The sequence below is a fragment of the Lepidochelys olivacea genome, assembly GCF_965140295.1.
Source record: "Lepidochelys olivacea isolate rLepOli2 genome assembly, chromosome: 9".
In the NCBI taxonomy this organism is placed as follows: Eukaryota; Metazoa; Chordata; order Testudines; family Cheloniidae; genus Lepidochelys; species Lepidochelys olivacea.
The window spans coordinates 27,579,369-27,597,134 of record NC_140419.1 but is presented as its reverse complement, the minus strand read 5'-3'; positions in this window follow the sequence as shown (position 1 = coordinate 27,597,134).

Here is a 17,766-nt window from a genome sequence, read left to right as displayed (position 1 = left end):
ATTACAAGAGTAGTTGAAGTTTTAGGGCAGGGGTGGGCAAACTTTTTGGCCTGAGGGCCACAACGGGGTTCCAAAACTGTATGGAGGGCTGGGTAGGGAAGGCTGTGCCTCCCCAAACTCTAACCCTATCCGCCCCCTCCCACTTCCCGATCCCTGACTGCCCCTCTCAGGACCCCTGACCCATCCAACCCCCCTACTCCTTGTCCCCTGACTATCCTCTCCTGGGACCCCCTGCCCCTAACCGCCCCCCCCCAGGACCCCACTCCTTATCCAACCCCCCCTGCTCCCTGACTGCCCTGCCCCCTATCCACACCCCCACCCCCTGACAGGCACCCGGGGACCCCACTCCCTATACAACCCCCCCACTAAAGCCCCTTTCAGAATGTGGCCCGGCGAATATGGGTGGAGGACTGAGGAGGAGCCGGGGTAGCCGCACAGCCAGAGAGAAGCGGCGGTTTCCCCTTCAAAGCGCCGCTTCTCTCTGGGTGGCTGTGCAGCCACCCGATGCTCCTCCTGAGTCCTCTGCCCGTGTTTGCCACGCTCCCACCACCCGCACTGCCCGCCTGCTTCCCTGTGGCTGCAGGTGAGCCTCCCTTCCTGCTCTCCCCTGCCCCCCGCAGTGCAGCCCGCTCCCGCGCTGGCGGTGCGGTGAGCTGAGGCTGTGGGGAAGAGGGGACAGCGGGGGAGGGGCCGGGGCTAGCCTCCCAGGCCGGGAGCTCAAGGGCCGGGCAGGACGGTCCCGCGGGCTGTAGTTTGCCCACCTCTGTTTTAGGGCTAAATATAAATAGTGGCTTCTCTGCAAGACCAGAGCAAAGGACAGCGACCGGTTGTGCTGTCCCAGGCAGGAGCAGAACCAGAGAGTCATAATCCAGTTGGTGGTTCCTTCCTGGCTGCAGGAGGGAAGGAAATTATACTGATTGTACAGATTATTTCTCTGTCTGAGCCAGCTCAGCTGCACTGGTCCATGCAAAAGCCATGGCTGGATAGATAGATAGATACATACTGTGCACTGGCCCATGCACTAGCCTGGGGGTAGAGCCAAGGATCCACCCATTCCCAGCCTGCCTGTACAGGAGGCAGAGTAGCAGCTCTGCAGAATGATGTAGGTATGCATAATCCTGACACGGGAAAAAGAAGCTGGCTTTCTAATGTCTCTTTACTCCCCTACATGCTCACATAGGGGGAGTGACAGTCTTGTCCTTTATAAAGATGGAGATTAACCCTTTCCCCACTTCTCCATGGCCAGGGTTTAGACACCTCATAATAGAGACAATGCAAATCACTGAGGTTAGTGAAGTTATAGTATATATAAAACAATACATTTTCAAATATAAACCCCATGATGTGATATAAGTTTAGAAGAATGAATGTGCTTTGAGGCGATTCAAAGTGCTGAGTTGCCGTTTGCCTGCACTGACAGGTGGGTAAAAAGGTATTTTTTATGGTTTTCAAATTTGAAGAATTATAATACACAGTTTGAGGCTGGTGGGGTGAGGTTCTGTTCTCATTGTTTTTAGCATTATTCAGGTACCCCTTTTCTTTGTGACCTTTCCTGAGCTTTTCTTTTGTGACAAGGAATCAGGAGCTGCAGGTTGGTACTGTTAATATTTCTTGCTACTGAATTGTGTCACAGTTGTCGGAAGCTTTCAGAGATTTAGGCCCTTTGCTGCAAGCACTTACTACTGAACATGTATTTCTTCAGTGGGGTTGCTCACAGTTGTAACCTTAAGTATGGTAGAAAGTATTTGTAGTCAGGCTTTAGTCATATGTGCTGTTTAGACAGGCCCAGATCCTCCAAAGTATTTAGTTGCTTTACTTCCACTGATTTAAATGGGAGTGAGGCCAAATCTACATTACAAAATGTTGCCAGTATAGCTATGTTGCTCAGGGGGAAAAACACTGCCCTCCCCCCCAGGCAACATAGCTATGCCAGCAATCTCAGCCCCCCCCTCCCCCGGACGCAGCTGTGCCAACAGGGGGAGGTGGTGTTACTATGCCGACAGAGAAACTCCTTCTGTTGGCATACCCTGTGTCTGCATTATGGAGCATTTGTAATATGGACAAGGCCTTAAGGGTCTAAATACCTTTGAGCATCTGAGTCATGCTGACTAGTTTAGGGCCTGCTTTCCTTGAGTTTAATGAGAATGGTTGGTGAACTAAGAATATAGGATCTAGCTCAGAATCAACCATTGCTGCATGCAATGCACACATTTCACAGCACAATCAATAACTATTATCTGGCTCTTCCCCCTCTTACATTGTATGATGCATTGTACATCACAACATACAGAGGTCATGAACAGTGGGGTATGTGTGTGAACGCCAAAGAGAAGTGGTGTGTTATCCTGTTAGCAACATCCACAGGACACAGATAAATATTTATTATTTATTGTGGCAGTGTATGCATCTATCTCTAAGGACTTTATCAAAAGGATCAGAGCTAGCTGTTGTTTTGGAGTAATGTTTGTTGTGTCTTCTGCAATTGAGTTCCAGGGTTTAGTACATAGGTTTGTTGCAAAGATATGAAGAAAATTCAATTAAGTCCTGTACTGCATGAGGAAAGAGAGAAACTGGATATACTGTCCTTCAAATTTTGGTACCCTAGGCAGTCAGATTTATCTACACAGCGTACAGATTATATTCTATAACAGAAGACTATTTCATTATTCCATGATTTCATTCCTTTATTAAGAGAGGCATAAATGAAGCTCTTTTGGATTAGGTCCTAGGCTAGATCCTACTCTTGTTTGAGCTGATGCATGAGGAAGAAAAAGGGCATGGGGCAGCATTATGCAGGGGAGGGGATATCTTGCAAGAAGCCACAGGAGTGTGCAGGCAACTATGCATCTATGAGTCAGGACCTGCACTATGGTAATCAGGGATGTGAAAAGTAATCTGAGCAAAAAGGGGCATGGGTAGGCCTCCTGTGCTACCATTGTCAATAGTGTAGCAGCACCTGGCAGTGCATTGCAGTGAGCCATTGTATTCTGCTATGGTAGAATGCCTTTTTTTGCTGGATGTACAATCAGCTAATCACCTCTCTCTCCATGGCATTGATTTCCTGCAGTCAAAGTTATAGATTTATGCATTTATCTTCACAAACCATTGTTATTTCTTTAAAGGGGTTTAATTGATTTCAACAGAAGTTAGGTGCCTATATCCTTTGAGGATCTTTGCGCTTGATTCTCCAGAGTGCTGAATACTATCAACCCCACTGGGGTGAAAAAAAACCCAAACTTTTCATTCCCCTTCCAGCTTAGGGCTTTCCATGGAAAAGAATAATTTAAACTGACACCAAGGACTGGATTCATCTTTCACATACCCCAGTATAACTGAGAGGAGAATCATGCCTGATCATTCTTAAACTTACTCACTCTTTGAACAGGTGTACTGTACTCAGTAAGTAGAGACATGAAGCTAAAGCACCTTTCTAATGATCACCTGTATTCTGCATTCCCAAAATTGCAGATGAGGTTTCTGGTAGTGTCACGCAAGCATTCCTCTGGCAAGAAACAGAGTATGGCAATGCAGATTCTCTTTGATTCCTGATCAGAATTCAGCTCTTGAGTTGCTATTAATAGGGATTTCTACTTTTCATCTCTCTTCTGTATGCTTTATTAAGTATCCTTGGTGAGGGAAAAGCATGTTTTATATGGAAACTTGCCAGGAACCTCATTGATGACTCCTAGTTTGGATAAGATAAAGCCGATTAGTCACCTTTTTATTTTTACTGTGTCTCTATTAATAATGTCCTTCCACTCAGCTCAAGACCAAACATTGCATGCTGGGGTCTATTGTCTCTGTGGGCTAGAGGCCACATTAAAATTGAGGGCATCTGCAAGCTCTGTTGTAGAATTCTGGTCACCTCTCCTCTTTTTGAATGAAATTTCACACTGACAAGGTAGGTAGGTCATTCAAGCTTAGCATGTACTAATTAAATTACTAAATTAATCTTTATTAAATCTGTCAGGTGAATAAATTTCATGGAGCCTAAACCTAAAAAAGGCACAATTTTGTGAGCAGTAACTTCTCTCTAGCGGGGATCGATTTATCGCGTCTAGTCTAGACATGATAAATCGACACCTGTGTGTTCTCCCATCGACTCCTGTACTCCAGCGCCACGAGAGGCGCAGTCAGAGTCGATGGGGGAGCGGCAGCAGTTGACTCACTGCAGTGGCGACACCACAGTAAGTTGATCTAACTACGTCGACTTCAGCGACATTATTCACATAGCTAAAGTTGCGTAACTTAGATCGATCCCCTCCCGCCCCCCAAGTGTAGACCAGGGCACTATCAGGTTTCTGCTATGCCACTTTGAACCAAACTAGCTGCTATAGAGTGGCTGGTAATTTAAGGGGAGTTGGTCCCAGCCTAATATGTGATGGATCAGGGATCTCTCAGTTGAGACTGATTAGCTAGGAATCAGGTGATTGTAAAAATCAGGATAGAGACCTGCTGGGATTAGAGGGTTTCTGGGGGAAAGTCTCTTGGTAAAGCTATAGTAAGAAGATGGGCTCCTGTAACAGGCTGGTTCAAACAAGTGCCTGCTAATGTGAGAACCTGTAGGGAAGAGATATTCCCCTGCAGAGGACCCTGGATTAGGTGGGAAAGGATGATTGATATTCTGAATTTTTGTTAGTTGTTTAGAGGAAATAAAGTTGAATCCCTGAGAAAAAGGGCCTGAACCAGACTCTGAATGTAGTATCAATCCTTCCTGAGCTGGGGAGCCCACACTTGCCAAGAAATGTGATAATTTAATGTTACTCTGCAATGTTGTTTATAACGAAAGGCCATGGATGATAATGGATTTTATGTTTGTACTAGGAGAAGGACATGAGCATTAAAGGCAGAAGATTGTTTACTGTAACACCACCCTGCTATGCTCAGGAGGGCCTCTAAATTTCTGGAAGTCTTGAGACCAAATTCAGCAATTGTCTACACTGTAGTCCATGGTGTATTTGAAAGCAGAACTTGGTTCATCAGCACTGTGTGTTTAAAATGATACCATTGGTAGTTTGAAATACTAACCTACATGATTTTGGTTCAATGAATTTACAATGGTCAAATACATATGGTGTTTTAGATCACATATTGTGTATTAATTTTGCTATCATTCAACTGAGTTCCAGGGTATCAAAATAAATGTTTCACTTTGCATGGGGAATTCCCAGTTGCCTGTTTAGGGCAACTCTGTAGCCATAGTGGTACAAAGGAGTTGTTATCTTTGGGGTCAGGATTTAACGGTAGGTTTTTACTTGCAGTGCTTTTTTTTTTTTTAGTTGGAGTATCCATTATTAAATGTAGGTACTGTGATGGGTTCCCCGCGGGGTGCCACCTGGAACTGGGGTACTACTGAGCCTTCTGCCCCACCAGCTTGAGCTGCCTCTCATACTGCACCATTGTGACAAGCTCCAAAGCCATCCAGCCTGCACTTTCACCAACAAACATACAGGTAGGGACACACCCAGCTGCAGTTACAAGCAGACTCTCTGACCAGCCCCTGCATGGGAACGCTACTCCCAGCTCTTCAGGCTCCCCGTCTCTGTAGTATAAACCCAAAATTATACCATTTTGCACTGCACAAGGAACTGTACAGTGTAAGCTCATAAAATTTGCCCGCTCCCTCAATATGGAGAGGAATATGCAACAGCCTTTTGCCCCTGAGTTATGATTCAAACACATTTCATTCCAACTCACTGGTTTAGCTAAAGCAAAAACAAATTTATTTACTACAAAAGATAGATTTTAAGTGATTATAAGTGATAGCAAACAGTTCAAAGCAGATTACGTAGCAAATAAAAAAATGCAAACTAAGCTTAATATACTAAATAGATTGGATGATTCTCACCCTAAGAGATGATACAAGCAGTCTGCAGATTCTTCAGTGGTAAGCTGCACTTGCTTTACAGCTTGGAATCCCCAGGTGTTTCATTCACAGGCTAAAAATCCCTTTAGCCTGAGTCCAGCACTTCCCCCAGTTCAGTCTTTTTTCCTCAGGTGTTTCCAGGACTCTTCTTGTGTGGGGAGCAAATAACCAGATGATGCCACTCCCTGCCTTATATAGCTTTTGCATATGGCGGGAACCCTTTGTTCCCAAAGCTTGGTTCCCAGACCAGTCTGTAGAAAAATACTGACATCCCAAGATGGAGTCTAGAGACATGGTCTCATCACATGTCCTTGTAGAGTCATAGCAGCCATTACTTGGAGGTTGTCTGTAGCATTCTCAGGAAGGCTCCCAAGGTGGGAGATAAGCTTCTCCTAAGGCCTATTATTTTTTCCTAATGGCCCACTGCCCTGAATAGGCCCTTCCCCACCCACTATTTAGGCTGAAAGCATCTTGTCTAGTGGGCATTACCCAAGTGTAACTACATTTTAAATACAGATATGTAGTCAATATTCATAACCTCAGATACAAAATGATACATGCATACATATAGGATAGTCATATTCAGCAAATCATAACTTTTCCAATGACATCTCACATGACTTATTTCTCATAAAATACATTCTAATTATGTCATAATCATATCATAATATTACTGTGAAGGATATCAGGTGCAGTGTCACAGGTATCAGCTTACTTCTCTCATTCCTTAGGAGAAGTGGCTCTGCACTGAATAGATATAGCTATCATGTATTATTCCATATTGTTTCCCAATTTAGAGACCCATTGTGTAAAATCATCAACTCAGGCCTGGTTGTTTGTTTGAAATTCCTTGTTTTCTCCCCACTGGAAGATATCAATGATATAGCTCAATGCTAATAGATAACTTTGAGTTAGACCTTTTTATTTAGGGGATTTAATATCTTTTCTGTACCCTTTGTAAATGTGTGTACCATCTGTGTTCTTAGAGCAACTGATTGTGTGTGTGTGTGTGTTTAAATCAGAATGAATGAAATAAGTATCTCTGCCTAGCTTGCCCCCTGTCAAAAAAAGCACATACAATGGTGATCAGCAAAGATGGCTGATTGTGAATGAGGAACTTATTCAACTGAATATGAGGGAAGGGTTTTTCCCTACATTTTCACTAGCATTAGGAGGAGTAGTGCTGATGAAGCTGATAACAGAATGCAAACTAGGAAAGAGCCATCACTGGCTGATCTAATGTATGTCAGGGCCAGGGCGGAGCCAGGTGGGTAATTGGGGAGCTGTATCTATGAGATGTCCTCTCCTCTCTGCTGTGCCCAGTGGGCTTCTGCTGCAGCAAAGCCTGACTCCCAGGACTTGAACAACCAAACTAAAATTAAAGGCAGCCCAGCAGGACTCATAAAAAGAAGTAATTCATAGACTCATAGACTTTAAGGTCAGAAGGGACTATTATGATCATCTAGTCTGACCTCCTGCACAACGCAGGCCACGGAATCTCACCCACCAACTCCTGTAACAAACCCCTAACTTATGTCTGAGCTATTGAAGTCCCCAAATCGTGGTTTAAAGACTTCAAGGTGCAGAGAATCCTCCAGCAAGTGCACTGCAGAGGAAGGCAAAAAAACCCCAGGGCCTCTGCCAATCTGCCCTGGGGGAAAATTCCTTCCCAACCCCAAATATGGCGATGAGCTAAACCCTGGGCATGTGGGCAAGCTCTGTACTGTGAAGAATTGCAACCCAGCAGTTTAGCAATGGAACTGAAAGGGTTTATTGGAGGAAGTTTCCAGGGCACTGGAGCAGTGGGTTAAATCCGAAAGGGGCCCCTATGAAATTCCCAGAGATGTATAGGGGGAGACTGGGACTGCGTGGGAAAAAACTTCCAATGAATAGTGCTGGAAAAAAATGCAGAAAAAAGAAGCAAAACAATTTTTACTGCAGGAACTACGTGTGTCTTTGTTTTCAGATGTTTATTTTGTATTATAGTGATGCAGAATTGTCTCAGGTAGTCAGTGTAGGGATGCTGGGCAGTTACTGACCCAGAACTGTATATGTATTCTCCAGTGATTTTAGTTCTCTGCACTGTGGCTGAGAGGTTTGATTTGCATGAAGATTGTATGGTTATTTCTCAGCCATACAGTGTGTAGATCCCTGCATACTATCTGGCTCAGGGCTGTTATTAATATTATTAATATGTTATTAGCTGATCAGAGCTCAGGGATTTATAGTAGACAAGCAGAGTATAAGAGAGAGGAGGAGGAGGAAGGGAAGTGCATTTCAGCACAGTAGTAAATATAACTATTTGTATTCTAACACCACCCAGAATGTGCTGACCGTCTCTGAATAACATTCCTGTTAATAAATTTGAAGGGGCCCCTGATTAACTCAGTAATTAACACGCCCTGCATTAATAAAAATTCCTAGGCTTTTGACCTTGGTGTTTATTTCCTACAGACACCTTAGCCTTTTTCTTATTGTTTTTCATCCAATATATAATTATTATCTTGAAAACAGGGACCATTTTTGTTTTTCATTTGATAACAATGAAAGTTATGGCTTGATAAGTCTATGGGCAGTCCAAAGTGCTGCTGTTTTTTTTTTTTAATGAAAAAGTAATGTATGCTTAAGCTGGAGTAGTGGTATGATACTTCCTGGCTGTATTCAGGGTTGTGAAGCCTCTTGCTACCACCTGCCCTTAGGTGTAGGTTGTACACCTAAGCGTTGGCAATGGCTATTCTGAGTCAACTCCCCAGGTCCACAGGCAACACAAGTACTTGTCTTGTCACTCTACGGGTTAGCAATTGGTACACTCCAATCCTTGAGTGTTCCGAGCATCTTCCTGGAGTGTTCGGCCACTGGACACTTGCAGTATTCTCAGATTCGCTGCTTCCAAAGAAACAGTACATCTCAGCTTACCAATGCCACCTCAAATCACTGCTCCCCTTAGTGCACAGAGCACTTAGATATGTTTATAGTGAAATCAGGCATAAGTTACAGAAGCACAGAAATTCAAGTAGTATCAAGTGGAAGTATTGGAAACAGAAGGTTAAATATAAAATCGTAGCATGCATTCTAGAAACTAGACTTAATTAACAAGACACTCATCTCTTATAGATAAGGTTGAGATTCTTTCACAGGTATTTTTAGTAAAAGTCAGGGAGAGGTAGTGGGCAATAAAAAATTCACAGAAGCCCGTGACTACTCACTGACTTTTACTAAAAATACCCTCGGGGGAGGGGGATGAACGATCAGAGTGCTGCTGGGGACTGACCTCCAGCAGCTGCTCTCGCCCTGCCGCTGCTCCAGGCCCATCCAACCTCGGCCGCTTCGGAGGTAAAGTGACCAGACAGCAAGTATGAAAAATCAGGATGGGGGTGGGGCTAATAGGAGCCTAAAAAGAAAAAGACCCCAAAATCGGGACTGTCCCTATAAAATAGGGACATCTGGTCACCCTATTCGGAGGCCACCGGATGCTCCGGAAGAAGTCCCAGAGGTCCTGGGAAGTCATGGAATCCATGATCTCCGAGACAGAATCGTATCCTTCCTTATACAGAATAGCTCACCCATAATCCTTGCAGCACTTTATAGCCAGGCTGGCTTGGACTCTCTTTTCATGAGGCAAGCACACTGTCTCCTAGGTGAAGGATTCACTGCGTCGTTTTGTGCTCCAATCCTTCATCTTTATTCATAAATAGCACACCCCCTGCTGCATGTTTCTTCCTGTAGATTTTCTCTCTTGGAGAATTTGCGATCTCACCATTTGCATTTAGCTCAGTATATAAATAGGCATACAGTACACAAATGGCCCCATCAGTAGATAGGTGTCAGTTACCTCCTACCTGACTGGAGCATTTCCTAGGTATGGCACCTCCTGGTAACTTGATTTACCTCCAAGACCTTAAAAATATAATTTCAGTATAGATACGTAACTCCTGAAATACTGTCCGTACATACAGTTCTCAGCGATTATGACAACCAGTGGGCTAGTGGCTCTCAGTAGAAGACTCACATGCTACCCTTCAATGAGCTGTTATTCAGATATTTGACCCCAGGGATTCCTGTAAAACCCTGTGCACCCCTCTGCCAGGTATCTTTATATATTATTTACCTTATATCATCCATTACAGTGTCTAGAACTATTACAGCAGCAAAGGTACAATTTCCTATGTGGACACTACAGTTCCCCTTATTAATAACAAGTAGTATTAATATGCCTTCTGCCTAAATCCATATGTTCTCTGTTAAATTCTGCTGTTAAAGTTCTGCTTGTGACACAAAAAAAGAATATTTGACAGGGCTTAGTGATTTATATTTGATAACACAGCTGCACATTTATTGCTTCCCCACTTGTTTACCTTCCTGTCTTCAGACTGTGAACTCCTGCGTGCAGGAATTGTGCTTTCTGCTCTGGGTGGAAAGTGTCTTGCACACTGTGGGTACTATTTGAAATCAGTAACATAGAGGGCCAGACCCTCAACTGTGAAATTAGGCACAGCTTCATTGAATTCAGTGGATCTGTGCTCATTTACACCAGCTGAGGATCTGGCCAATAATATTAATATTTCTAGTTTAAAGGCTAAATTTTCAGCTGGCTTTGAACTACCCCGAGAACATATACCCAGAAGATGGGTGCATGTTTAATTTTGTGGGCACAGTGCTTTTGGGAGCAAATTTGGAGGCTGTGGCTGAGTTGTCCCTTCCACCATAGCTATGACTCAGTCAAATTTTTAAACAAATCCACATTTACTGCATTCATATTTTGTGTTCTAATATTTTAGCAAACAAGTTGGCTACCAGCAAGGTTTGCCAAAACAACATAGTACAAGCCTTGGTATTTGAGTTGATCCTAAGAGTTATGCTCATCCTATCAGAAAACAGAAGCTGAAGCACACCTTATCATATCCATGCCCAATCCGGCAGCTCAGATATTGAATACGTGGAATGAATGTGTACTAGAACCTGTACAACTGCCTTAATCTAGTTTCCTGAAGTCCACTTTTTGATTGGTGTTTCATCTTCCCCATTAATAAATCACTGTGCATTACTGTTAATATTGTTCAGTAGCAAATTATATATATATACACGTACATAGGAGAGAGATATTATATAGATAGATAGATATAGGTATAAAAGATAATTTTGAGCTTGCTTTAGCTGCAGTAGTCATGCTGAATTCATTTGATATTCATGGGATATCACATGCATCTTGACAGCCATTGCACTGTAATGCAGCATTATCTTCTGAATGCTTAGAATAATATCTCCAGCTATCTTCGGCATTCTGTGTATCAAGCAATTTACCAAAAAAGTCCCCACCCCATTATTTTAGATGTTGATGACATTTTGTATATAGGCAGAGAAAGGAGTCTCTCAGTGAATTTTTGCAGGTTTCACACAAAATGTCCTCCAACTTCTGGAGTACATGAAGCAGTAAATGCCCCCCCCCCCATTTTTTTCCTGTAGGTGATTAAACACAGAAGTGAAACTGAGTCTGTTGATAACCACACAACTCATTTTATTGCAAGTGCTGTATGCTCCAACTCCATGAATGTTACTCCTAATATGTGACAAGAGACCAGAAGATACAACAAATCACAAAATGAAAAAGTATGTGGGGGTGACTAGCATTTTTTTTGCCTTAAGAGCATGAGAAGCCAGACATTCTCACTGAATCATTGATGATGAGACTAAAGCAAGTTACCATTCAAGGGCCAGTTTGATAACCTAACATTTGTTCAAGGAGTGTTGTAAGTGGGGTATTGTGATTGGATGTTATCAGATGGGAAGGGATGATGTTTAATTTTTGTGGCCAGTAAGTGGCTGAAATCTGTTTTGTTGCTAGATAAGCTGCCACTTAAAGTATCACCAACCACCTTAAAATATTTTACTGTAAGGTTGTGACAGAAAGTATCCCTGTATTCACACCATTGTAATAATCTTTGTACAAAATATGCCTTGGGAGGTATCATTTGAAAACTAATAACTTTCTGGTCAATAATATCATGGTAAAATGTGTGTAGCAACACTGTATGGAAAGTTACAAAATCCCCCTGTATGATATTATTTAGCACATGTTCAAAATCACACAGCCCTGCCTAGGGAAAAGCTGTTAAACAGCTGTGTCCTAAACAAAGGAATGTGCATTTACCTTAATATACATATAAATTGTAAACAGCGTCCTCAGACAGTGAGAGGGTGAAGACGGCAGACAAGGAAAATCTGCATTTTAGCAAACCACAGCAGGAAATATCTTTCATTATGCGTTCCCATGTCTCCATCCTCACAGCTGGAAGGAACTTTATTTGGGGGTAACCCTCAGGAAAATGCATTTCAAAGGGTGACAACTATAAAAGAGAGAGGTGAAAACGCTCCACATTCTCTCTTCCTATCCATCTCTCTCTTTTCCACCTAGGAAGACAAAAGAAAGAGTCTATGGACTTTGGGAGCAGATCCTGATCTGTTACTGGGAACCTGTGGTAAGAATTTTACCTTGCACCAAGTCTAGTTTGTTAAGAGGAGAAAGCATCTTATCTTTATTTCTCTTGTAACCATTTCTGACTATAATGCCTTATACTTATACTCACTCAAAATCTCTCTTTGTAGGTAAATGTTTTATTCTTTAATCAAAACTAATCCAGTGTTGTGAAGTGTGCAGGTAACTCCATTTATAGTACCAAACTGTTGTATATTGATCCCTTTAGAGTGGCAGTGGACCTAACATATTTGGACTGTCCAGGCTGGACAGTGCAGAACAAAGATTTTTTGGGGGAAAATCTGGGACTGGGAGTGTGTTGGGGTCACCCTGCAAGTAGTAACCAAGGCTGCTGGAAGCCAGAGTGTGGCTGGAGTTTCCTAACAGGCTGCAGGGGTCAGAGTTGCTGGACCAGGGCTGTGGCTATACACAGATACTTAGAGTGTGACCTGCATGCTGATTGTGAGGAGCCCGGGTTGGGATATACAGCAACAAAATACTGTGAAGCAACCCATGTTGTAGAGCAGGGGTGACACAGCCCCTTACTGGTCTGAATCGCATTACAGAATATCATAAAGGTTTAGTCAAAAGTCTTGGTATGGCTGTCACCCACCTCCCCTCCAAAAGAAAACCTGAACTGCTGTTTAGACTTACATTCTGTCATCTTTGACTCTTTCTGGTCTTTCCCCCCACGTATCCAGACTGTTACTAAATCTTGTTACTTCTTTTGCCACAGTGTTTAAAAAATCCTAACTTTCCTCTCCATCCTGATAGCTAAAACACTCTCCTGAACTCTTTTCATCTCCTGTCTCAGCTTCAGCAGCCTCTTCCTCTCTGGCCTCCTTGACATCCCAGTTCCTTCCCTCTAGTTCATCCTAAACTATGGTGCCAACACAATCTTCCTTGGCAGATGATCAGACAAGGTGCTTTCGCTTTGACTTTCTCCATTGCCTTCCCTTTGCCGACACATAACAAGTTTAAACTTATTCTCCCCTTTAAGGTCCTGTACAGCTCAACCACAGCCTTTATTGTGGATCTTGTCTCCCATCATGTTCCTAGCTGACCCCTTCTCTTCACTAATGCCAATCTCCCACTTTCATTCCCTTCTCTCACTCCCACCTTTGTGCCTTTCCCCAGGCTGTCTCCTACTGATAGAATATTTTTCCATACCCAGGACGTTCGCCACTCCTCTTTCAATCCTCTCCTACTAAAGGCCCCTGTATCCCCAAGGGCCAGGTACAATGAAAAATAGATTCAGGGATACACTTAAAGCTAAGTTTTATTTTTATCATTCTTCCCTCTTCCTCTTTCTTATTGCAGTCCCCTGTTCTTCCTTTTAGCTAATCCCTTCCTGTCTTCCTTCCTCACATATCCTCGTCTATCATATATTTAATAGATATAATATAGTAAGTAAAAGAAATAGAAACCTATCCAACAATAATTAAAAAACAAAATAACCGTCCTATCAACAAGAAATGGTGGCGGTAATATGACACTTGTATGGCTCTGTTCACAGTGTATATTATATCCTTTCCTGGCCCACCGTCTGCCTTGTCTATATAGATTGTAAACTCTTTGGGGCAGAGACTCAATACTTACTCTTGCGCTATTCTTGTATAGTGGCTAGTATAATGAGATCCAGTCTTGGATGGGGTTTCTATATGCTACTGGAATACAAACAATAATAAGGTAATTCCTTTTAATTACAATTTTGCAGCATGTCTCATCTTTCCATGTCTATTTTGTATACTGCAAGGGATCATGTCTTAACAGTTAATAACAATTTTGGTGGGTAGCCTAACCTGCTAATTACTTGCAATGGCTCTGCTGAGTGTTCTATATCGAAATACTGTACACAGTGTATTAAAAAGAGGGTCTGGAGAATGCGGGGATTGTGTGTGGTATTTTTTACAAATAACACTTGCCCTTCAGGGTACCTGTGTTATAAGAGAATGACAGAGAGAAGAGTCCTTGAGGAAACAATGGGGAAGATGTTTATTGGGGAATACTCCCTACTTGGATCCACCTGGGCTAAGAACCATTTACTCTTCCAAAGACTAAGCTTAGGATCAAAGGGGGACACTAACCCATTACAGGACCCTGGGAAAGAAAGCGGTTTGGATGAACTAAGTGGAGCTTCCCATGACACCAAACTCAATTGGGCCTGTTTTGTTAGTAGGGAAATAGGGGTCTGCACCCCAGAGATATAGTCTGAGGAGTTGGACCATATGATTCCACCCATAGTAAGGTGCACTGAAGAGGGACAAAAAGGTGTCTAAGGAGCAGCTTGTCTGACAAATGGTAAGGAGGTTAACTGCCTTCTATGTATCAAGAGACTCAATCAGTATATATACTTCCTGGAGTGTTCAGCACTCTTTTTCCAAGGGAGCATGCCTTTTAGGTGTGGTAGGATACCCTGCAGAGTGTCTGTATGAAAATAGCTCCTTTTTAATGGTCACATCTGTATGCTCTCTTTCAGTTAATAGTGCAGCAACTTACTTAATTGACAAAAATAATTTTTAGGTTAGCTCTGCAGTGCTAAGAGCACAATCTGTGAAAAAGCATGCTGGGATCTATGCTGCCTAGTACATTATCAACAAAACTGTTAGCCACATTCTGGTTCCAAGATCTTTATTTGTGATGATATAATAGGCAGAAAAACCACAGCTGGATGTTCTGATCACAAGTTGATTTGTGCTGCTTAGAAAAACTTCTTTTGAGTTGTAAACTAAATAGGTATTCTGTGGAAGTAACTGAGATGCAATAAACTTCTCCATGTCATTTTTACAAAGTCACCTTTCAGAGTATGCTTTTCTGAAAATATTGGTGTAAAAATAAAGGTACACTTGACATAATGACCTGTTCACCTGCACATGTGTTGCATTTTATTGGATGGCAGTAGTGGCATAGAGCTAATGCACATGGCACAGAGTAAAAGTGATTTGTAAGAAGAAACATTGTGAGAATCCCCACAAAGATTACAAAGCTTCTAAGCATGAAGGTACTAGTTTGTCTGTATAATAGAAGGATGTCAGTGGATTGGTAAGTAGTATAGTAGAATCAGATTAATCTACATGTCTTGGTGGACACAGCAACAACAACAAAAAATCCAGCAAATCATCATCCTGATAATTAGATGCTCATAAGAATATGATGTAGTAAATTAAAATAATTTACCTCCCTCTCTCCCAGGGATGTTGTGAAGATTGATTAGTTAAGGATCGTACTGTCCTTTGTCGATGTAAAGAACTATATTCTATAAATGCTAAGTGTTGTGTAAAGTGCTGGTACTGATATGATTTCAGTAAGACCTGTGGGTGCTCAGCTCCTCCCAGTACACAGTAAATTTTATTTAAGATGTATGTTGCCTCCATAATAGACCAGGAAAAAATCATGAGGTGAACAAAAGACTGAAAAATATGTTGAACTAGATATTGTGACTTGGTCCAAACTCACTTCAAGGAAGGAAGCGGGAGTCAGAACCTCCCTTATGTCCCTACAGAGGGCAACTAGACCTTGGCTTTAAGAGCGTAAGAGTAAGTATTTTGCCTGCCTCCTACTCCCCTCAGAGCAGGTGGGTACAGAGTGGATATGGGTTAGGTGGAATCTTGGCCATAATCTCCTACATTCTGGCCAGTGCAACACAGCTGAGATGGGGGTGTTCTAATCTTATTGCTGGTACAGACCACAAGCAAATTTCTGCCTGCTGGCTCAAGGAGCAAGCACTGGAGGCATTGTAACCCCAACGGGTATTCCTGGGGCTACTCCTACGTAGTGCAGTTTATAAACTACTCATTGCTCAAGGTTTAAGTTACACTCTAGCCCATGCTAGCCATCAACAAATCATACTTGTAAACTACTGTGAATAGTCTTAGAGAATCTGGTACTGTACCAAGCATTCACTTAAATGCATTAGTATGCCATTGTGGAGATCTCTGTGATTTGCTACAGTCTTCTGTGTTTACTTTGCGCAGCACCTTGTTTAGATGGCTTTGTAAATCAGTACCAGTTGTTTATTGGGATTGAAATGCATTGTATTGAATCTGCTCGCTGGCCACCATCTCAATCAAGTAGCTATATTGTTATTTGTTAGTGTGCTGATGAAGTGTATTTTATTTTACTCTAATGATTGAAAGTATGTGGATCAGGGACACATGGAAGTATTAGGACCTCCAAAATTGCCTCCAGGTTTGTATGACAGATCTATAATTGGTGCAATGCATGGAAGAATAGGACTTTAACCTCTGGGACACCAAAATTCAAATCAACACATTCTATACGTGGAAATGATTTTGGTCTGGTTCTAGTCCCCTTTGTCCTTGTCACAAAACTACTGCACAGTTTGGCTCAATTCAGCACAAGTGGCAGTTTCTGTTATAAAGACGGAAACAGCAGGAATAATGTAGATCGAAAGTGAGAGATACCAACACAGCGATCTGTGGGATGCTTACACATTACCTGCTTGTGCTCCACCTGACTCCAGCCAAGGTCATTAGTCCTTCACTACCATGAGCAATAAATTCACTTACAAATTTTGAGAACACGAGATGTCTGTAAAGAAAACATATTATTAATCATTAACAGGGTGATTTCAGAAGTTACTTTTTATTTTTAACTAAGAGGAGCTCAGAAAAATCAAAAGACGATGAAGGTGGATAAATTACTATGGGCAGATTCTGCCACCCTTCCTTACCATGTAACTAATTTACTTCATGAATAACACAATTAAATCTGTGGGACTGCTTGTATAGAAAGGTACAACTCAACTTGAGGAAGGCTGGCACAAGCTGACCTATTATGTTGTGACTAGATTAGAACCCCAAACCAGGATTTGCATTCCAGATAGGGATCCAAATTTCAAACAGCATTTCTGCAATGGTACATACTGACAGTCAGGTCAGTATGGTCCCAAACCTGAAGGTTTGAAATCTGATTCGGAATCCAAATTTCCCCAGATTTAAAGATATTTGCAAGCCACATCTGATACAGATCATTATAGAAAGCAAACAACTCAAATCCACATCTGAATTTAGATCTGTGCTTTTTGTTGGGCCCCCTCTCTGTGGAGAACATTGTGGGGATGCTGTGAATTTGTTTAATGTTTGTAAAAGGTTTGAGATGCTTGGATGGCATGGGATAGCATGCAATGTATTTCTATGAGATCACCGGACAATTTTGAATTGTAAGAAAGACACTAAAGGTCAGGATGCATGTAAAAATATTAAGATATGTTTCACAAAGTCTCAGACAGAAATAAAGAATGTAATGATATTAATCTTAAAATATGAAAATGTGAATTATTTTAATCTTTCCAAAGATATGGATCTTAACACTAATCTAGTTATTTTGCATACCAATGCAATTTATGAAAAGTTCTGAAGCATTCTTATCTGCTACTGGAGATGATGGGTAGAGATAACAAACACTG